General features: G+C 38.5%; 1 protein-coding gene across 2 annotated transcripts in view; it reads left to right on the top strand.

Moving 5' to 3' along the window:
• The window catches only part of MAP3K21 (mitogen-activated protein kinase kinase kinase 21), a 39119-nt gene continuing 31658 nt past the window's right edge, over positions 1-7461 (top strand). Inside the window, exon 1 of one of the 2 annotated variants that reach the window (XM_026846071.1) lies at positions 1-58. The gene's annotated coding sequence lies outside the window, so the exon portion shown is untranslated. The remainder of the gene's footprint in view (positions 59-7461) is intronic. The other variant, XM_026846073.1, reaches the window with a different exon arrangement.

Raw genomic sequence — 7461 nt, forward strand, 5'->3', positions numbered from 1 at the left:
CCGTTCACCGGGAGATGGGTGGCTGGGACGCTCTGCCAGCAGCGGGGGCCGGCGGCAGGTTGTTTGCCGTGGGTGTGAGCCGGTCACCATCGACTTGTTGCGGGTAGGTGGGGAGAAGGGGGTTTGCCTGCACCGCAGGCAGAGCCAAGTCCCGTCTTCTCTGGCGGGAGCTCACGTAAAAGCGAAGCGGGATGAAATCCTGTGCACAACCACAAGACTTCTTTTATTCTGATGCGTTGTGTAGACCTAGCTTTGTAAAAGTTACTAAGCCTTGTAAAGGAGAAGTTTAATGAGGGTATCACTTCTTGTTTCACTACCAGCCAACCCTACGTGTTTCTGTTTTTCATTGCATGTATTAAGCGTTGCTAAAGTTCCCCCGCTTAGCGAACTTTGAGACGGAAAAGACAGTAGCTTAAAAACAGTAGAAACTCTTGTGTAGTTGCCAGATTCGCTTTCAGCCGTTGGCATGGACAAAAGCACCTGAAAGAGCAAGGGAGTTGCTCAATTCGTGCTTAATGGATTCTTGGTCCATCTGTCGATACGAGAGCATCTAAGATTTTGGCAGTTGTGTGGTTGGAAGCCTGGCTTACTAGAATAGAGGCGTTTATGACTTGCTCTTATAGCTGTGTTTTGAATTGGTGACCTGAAATTGGAAATCTGTATGTGCTTCCCTAAATGTCTGGAAGCCATCTCGACTTTCTTTCCTGTTTGTTCTGAATGTGCCAAATGTGCAGCAGTATGTTACTCTTTTTCCAGTTAGGAGTCCTTAAGTAGTGCAGCAGAAATAAAAAAAAGCTTCATTCAAGTTTGAAGCACTTTGTTTAAAAGGCCTTTGCAGCATGTCTTGAAGGTCATCATGCATGGGTTGTTAAGACAAGGCTCAGTCATGGGACTGTTCCTGAGAATACTTTCACTATTTGTTTGATAAAGAAAGGACCTAGCTCAGCTACATTTGTGGTTCTGTCTGTAGCGCAAGACGATGAACTCCTGGAATGTACCTTTAGGGTCATGGCCAGCACCCTAATTTCTAGCAAGTTGTCTGTAGGCAGCTTGTGCCCACCTAGTTTGTTGCTGTGTGCAGAGTGAGCTCCTGTACCTTGAGTGTTTAGCAGCTTTCCTTGGTCCAAGTGGGTTGCTGCACGCTAGCTTCCAAAGTTGACAATGGCAAAGTCCAATATCTGAAGTGACTTCATAACCCTGTGGTTTAGCGTAGCACCTGGAGCTGAGCTGGTTACTGCTGTGAACTGATTACCATTATCATCTCTGTGTATGTGGATAATGGCAGAGCATTTTAAAATATGCTTTTGATTATAACCTTAGCATGTGTGCCTATTCACTGCTTTCACTACTCATGCCTATTGCACATGCGCTTAACAAGCTGCTCAGTTTTCGCACCCGTACTTCTTAATCTTAGCGAAGTTTGAAGACAGTATTGAATATGCTAAATACAGTTAGGTTTCTTCATCATCCAACTAAACAATAACATTGGAAGACAATGGTGTGCTAGTGGTACAATATACTATAATAATTAAGTTCCACAAAGTGAATTTAAAATTATTGCAAATCATGACAGTATCCCCCCTTCTGTTAACTCATCCATTCATTGAAGATTTCACTTTATTCTTCTACTACAGTCTTTTCCATTCTTACATAGTGGGAGTGGAAAGCTTCCAGGGTTGACTGATCGACTTGCTTGGGGTGGGTAGTAACAGTTCAGCAGTGGCTATAGCTGAAAATGGGGATCTGGCAGCCCCCCTTTCTCAACTGCTCATCGCTGCTTTCTATGGACTGCTAATGGTATAGGTTCAGTGTTCATCCTTAGGCAGTTCTAGGTAGAATATGAAATGTATCAGTGTTGTGCTAGCTCAGTTATTTTCATTAAGAGGAATTTTTTTTTTCCTTTGGCAACACAACAAGAATGACTTCCTTAACATGGTGTTGCAAGGAATGCTCCCCAAACTGTTTCCTTAGCAAATAGGCAGGAACTAATTTTTCCAGCCAAGGGAAGGAGCCCCTTCCACCAGTATATTTGATCCAGAAAGGATATGTGTCTGGGCTTGTGTTTGGCAGGCAAAGCAAGCATCTTAAAGGCAGGTGTGTTACTTCTCTCCAAGCAATTTTGTGGAATTGGGATCTATAGGATAGCATATCTAGTGCAGTTTTACTGATGCCAAATTGTCATGTCTGGAGAGAAGGTTCCACAAACAGAATAGCCACGAGAGCAACACGTTCTATTAACAGCAGTAACTGTCTGGGTCTGTATGTTCAAGTTTCCTTGGGCTCCTTTTGGGAGGTGGGAAAGGGTTTTTGTTTCTGCCAAAGCAAGAGAAGGGAAATAAATAGCTATGCAAATGTTTTCTATATTGGGAGGAAAACCTAACAAACTTGGTTGTGAGGGCTGAACAAGGAAGTAAGGGGTAACTCGAGTTTTGTTGGCGGCCGAATTTCTTCAGATCTGGAGTCCATGTAAAATAAACTTAGTATTTAAAGGTTGTTCATAAATAAACAAAAGAGGTGTAAAGAACACTTTTAGTTTCAGATATGTGAGATAAAGTGAAGCATAGTAACCATGGCCTCAAATGTTGATTTGCAAATTGTGGGTGCTTTGTAAAACCTTGTGCAGGTGACATGGTGAGAAGTTACTCTGAAAAGAACATGGTCTATTTTGAGAACAACTTCCTCATAGGCAGTTCTTATGTTCTTAGATATACTTTATAGATTAAGGAGATAATCTAAAATTAAGGTGTAAGAGGTGGATTTTACCTATCTAAAACCTGAAGAAAAAAATTGAAAGAAAATGTATTTTTCAAACCATCATGGATAGACAAGGAATTCTGAATTAAATGTTATGTTAACTGAAAATCAGATATCTTAAAAACTGTGAAAATACTTGAACATTCTTAACTGTATCTCCTGGGCACAAACTCAGTTTTAAGTGTGCCAGCTGATTATGAAGAAGTTAGGTTTTACTGAAAATAAACAGGAATTCATCCACAAGACTGTACACTAATAGTTATTGTGTCTTTTTAGCACATTATAGCTGTTTTGCTGACTCTTTGAAAGGGCAACTTTTTTCTTCTTGGGAAAGAATCAAATTGCTTTCTTCTGGGCAAGGACACCCCATTAGTTACGAGACCTGTCATTGTTTGAGCTTGATGCAGCCTTTCCTGATTCTTTTTTAGTATTCTGAAGAAAGCTAGTAATGTGTTCAGGTAGAGTATGTACGGTTTTTCCTTTCTGAAGTCTAGCATAGAGAAAGCAGGGGTTCATGTTTCTGGATTGATTTCAGACTGGGCAGAACTTCTGCCTTTAAAAAAAAAAAAACAAACCACAAACAAACAACAAAAACGAACACACTTTATCTCTAGTGCAGTAGCTTTGTGTACTTGTAGGAAATGTTACCAAAAGTTCAGAATATCTTGCTTATGACACAGACCCATCCATGAATACAAAGTTGATTCTGTGCAGATTATGCCTACTAACATAATACTGATAAAGTACTCTGTACTCATTTGTTGTAGATAGATATGCGAGTAGGGTTCAGTTTGCTATGGCTTTCACCAGCTCCTCTGACATCCCAGGTTCCTTTGCAGCCCCCGCTCTCTGAAGTGTGTAGAGTTTATATTACTTTTTGAAAGTCAAGGACAGCTTGAGTTTCAAGGATTGTCAGATAAGGCTATTGGACGTGACAACGCTGATGAGAGCAATACTTGAAATCTGAAGGAATCAAACATACAAGAGAACAGTGAAACTGCAATTAGACAGTCCACTTTAATGTGACATTCTTCACACTAGTCTCTTGAAAAGCAGTCAGAAAACAGAAATAATTTGGTTTTTAAAATCTCAAAAGAAAGTGTGACGTGGTTTGACAGAACAGTTGAATCAGTTGCTTTTGATGAGGGAAGGTGTCCTGGAGTTTGAGAAAATGATCTCTGTTTCTTTAGTCTTACAAGTTATTTGCAGCAAACACCTTTGAAATAAGATGGAGGTGTTTTTCAAGAACTCATAAAAAGTACTTTCTCTCTAGCTTCTCCACCTAGCAAATTTAGGCTACCTGTCTGGAGAGAGGAAGAGAAATAAACTAGAGTTAAGCCTATCTGCCATCTTCTGAACTGCTTTTATTTATTCTGAAGCCACTGGGGTGCATAATTTGTCTCTTGACTCTGTTTTGTAAAGGGAAGACTTGCTCACATCACAAGTAGATCTGTAAGCATTACTTATGTTATTAAATGTCAGGATCTTCTAATGCACAATTACCAAGAAAACCCAAAACTAAGTTTTATTACAGTTGTCTTTGGTAGTTTTGAGGGAGGAGAGAGATGACTTTTCAGCAGATTTGAGCTTCAGTCTAATTTTCTTTGGAAATAAAGTTCCAAGATGTTCTCTAATGTCACTGAAAAGTGGAGTTGTTTCTGTCAATAACACTGGCCAATTACTGCTCACCTGTTACACTGCAACAAAACTAAACCCCCCTGATTTTCTAGGGGGATGTATTCTGTATTTCCTTCTCCTCCTCGTGGCACTCTAGCTCGTGGCACTTGTGCTCTCCTGTTCCTTTCCACATCCCCAGTGTCCCTGCCAGGCTAAGCCTGGCTGTCCCAGGGTGCCCATCTCCAGTACTGGGTGACTCCTGCACCTCCTGTGGCAGGCTGCACATGCTGTAATGAGTTTGCTGGTATTGCCTGACTAGCAGCTAAGCTCCTACTGGCTGGCCTCTCTGAGGTCTGGAGAGGAATGAACATTTTTTTCTGACAGAACCAATTGAAGTTCCTCTTCCGTAAAGCAACTGACTTTCATGAAACCTATAGGAACCGTATCTTTGAGAATGTGGTATTGCTTTGACTAATGTCAGTCAGATGAAATAGTGGGGCCAGAAGTTATTTAGCAGATTAAAATTCGTATGCTGTAGATTTTCATGCCGTGTTCATATAGGAAGTCATGGCACTTAAGTGCTTTGCACTATTCTTAATTACTTAAATTGCATAAAGCTATAAACTGTCCCAGCTTCCTATCCCATCTCTGTGAGTGGTAGTAGTCCTGCCTTGTGCTTTGCTGTGAAGATAATGCGACTGCATTACAGCATAAGAACAGGTCATACATACATCCTGAAGCATCTGGAAGTGTATAGCAGGAAGGAGGTATAGTTTTAGTAACCCTGTCCACTTAGTATTCTTAAAAAGAACCCACCAAAAGACCAAAATCAAACCACCGTCATGCAAACTGTGTTAGGATTGCAACATTTCATCAATTTGGGAAACAACATCTCTTTTGAAGGTCTGTTAACAGTTAGCATGTCATTGAGTTCCCCTAAGTTTTTCTTTCGAATGTAGGTACGTCACATTAAAATGTTCTACTTTGTTTCATAAAACGTTGCTCCCAGTAATTTGTTTCATTATTTGATGTGTGTTCAGACTATGTAGATAGGGATTTTATTTTTCAGAGACCCTGAAGGCTGGTTGGATTCTGTGGGAGTAGCAAATGCTTAGCAGCCTTGAGCTATAGTGTATCTTTTTCCAGCTCATCAAAGGAAACATTTTGTCTTATGCCTGTTTTATATTCACTTGATATATTTACTTGCTGCATATAAATATTTTATTTTGTGTTCAGAAAGATACTGGACTTCAAGAAAGAAAAATTTGAGTAGCTGATTGCTGTAGTAATTTCAATTTGCAGTAGAAATAACTAGCACTATAATGTCACAGTGGTTAATATCCAGTTGAAGGATGTGTTTCAGCATTTAAAATTAATATTCAGGAACTTAATTATTTTGATACAATATCTATCAAATGAGATTTTGTGAACTACTGCTCTGTAGCACAGTATTTGCTACAGATACAATATTTGTATAGTCTATACGCCTTCAGACAAGGAGTAACATCCAGCAGTGATTTTATTTGTAGATGGAAAGTTAACTGCAATAACCATTTATTTCACTTCAATCTACTCTCTTCTAAATTTGCTACTGCTTGATGGTTTTCTGTATCTCAAGTCTGGACATTAACAGGTGAAAAAAAACGCTTTTTTTAATTTAGAATGAATTCCCTCAAATTTAACAAGGCTCAAGTATATTTACATATAATGCTTAATGCTGAAAACAAGTTTCTAGGCAGAAACACTAGCTAAATGCTTAAATAATTAATTTTAAATCCATGAACTTTTAATACCCCTATTAACTCATTTTTAATACAGACTTTCATTTTAATGTTTCCCCAACTATGTCCATCTGCCAGCTGTAGAGTTGTTCCTTATTTGGTGTTGAGACTCTGCATCTTTTAACAGGTAGGATTTATTTAAATTATTTTTAAAAATTAATTCAGGAATAAAGTTACTTTGATCTTTTTCTGGATCATATTATTTCTTCATGTTTTTTTCCTCTCTCTGTCTTTGTTCTCTCTTATTTTAAGTCATCAAGTGATCTGGTTTACAGCTGTTGGAAGGTTTTATTTTTTCTTTTTTTCTTCACGTTGAACTCTTTCCTGGCAGGTTTCTCAATAGGCTTATGTGCACCAGTGTTTCTGGTGATCTCCTCATGCCCAACATTCAAGTCTGTATGTCACATTTGCTGACTGTCTTTTCTGAAGGAATTCTGTTTGAGGTAGCATATAAATTCAAGTGTAGGGTTTAGGATTAGAGGGTTTGTAATATTTGTATATTAAAGAAGACTTCAAGCATTATTTTTTTTTTTTTTTTTTTTTTTTTAAAGCTGTTACCCTAAGGATATGGTCACATACCTACCTGCCTCTGAAAACTGCACTGAGCGAGCAACACATTTCCATAGAAGTCATTGGAAAAAAAGACATCTAAACACATCTCATTAGCTGTTAAAACACTTATATGAGATTTTGTTCATTCCTGCAAATAGTGAGAAATAAGTTTAACTGCTTATCATAGCACTTGTGAAATGAGGTATTGTACTTAAATAAACAATGCAAATTGGGGTTGGGATTTGGGCATTGATAGTGTTAGCCTAGCATTAGAAAAAATGGAGATATAACTGGTTTTTCAGTTACAGATTTCCCCCACACACACCCCCCCGATCCCCCGCCATTGGGACTGCAAGCACAGGGCATACCTTTGGACTTCTTGCCAAATATTAAAAGTTCCATTGAGAAATTATGTTCTGTAACCTCAAAAGAACAGACAAGTAAGACATCATTGAACTGTGTTTGGATGTTGAATACTGTTTTGTCGTTTCTTTGACCTTAAGAGAGAATAACTTTTTGTTTGCAATCTGTAACTTTTTTCAAAACATGTTTCAGTGTTTCAAGTTCTGAAACAGGATGGCCTTGTACAATGACTTCTGCAAGAAGTGTTTGCAGCATGGGCAATTTCTGTCCCTTAATTTTATTTCTGATGGTTTCTTAAAATTTAAACCACTGAAATTTATCTCAGTGACCTTCAGTAGTAATGCTTCTAAAAAGGGCAGTGATTTTTTTTTTTTTTTTTTTTTTTTTTTTTTTT

Source organism: Athene cunicularia (genome assembly GCF_003259725.1).
Source record: "Athene cunicularia isolate RWA chromosome 3 unlocalized genomic scaffold, athCun1 chr3_part1, whole genome shotgun sequence".
Classification (NCBI taxonomy): Eukaryota; Metazoa; Chordata; class Aves; order Strigiformes; family Strigidae; genus Athene; species Athene cunicularia.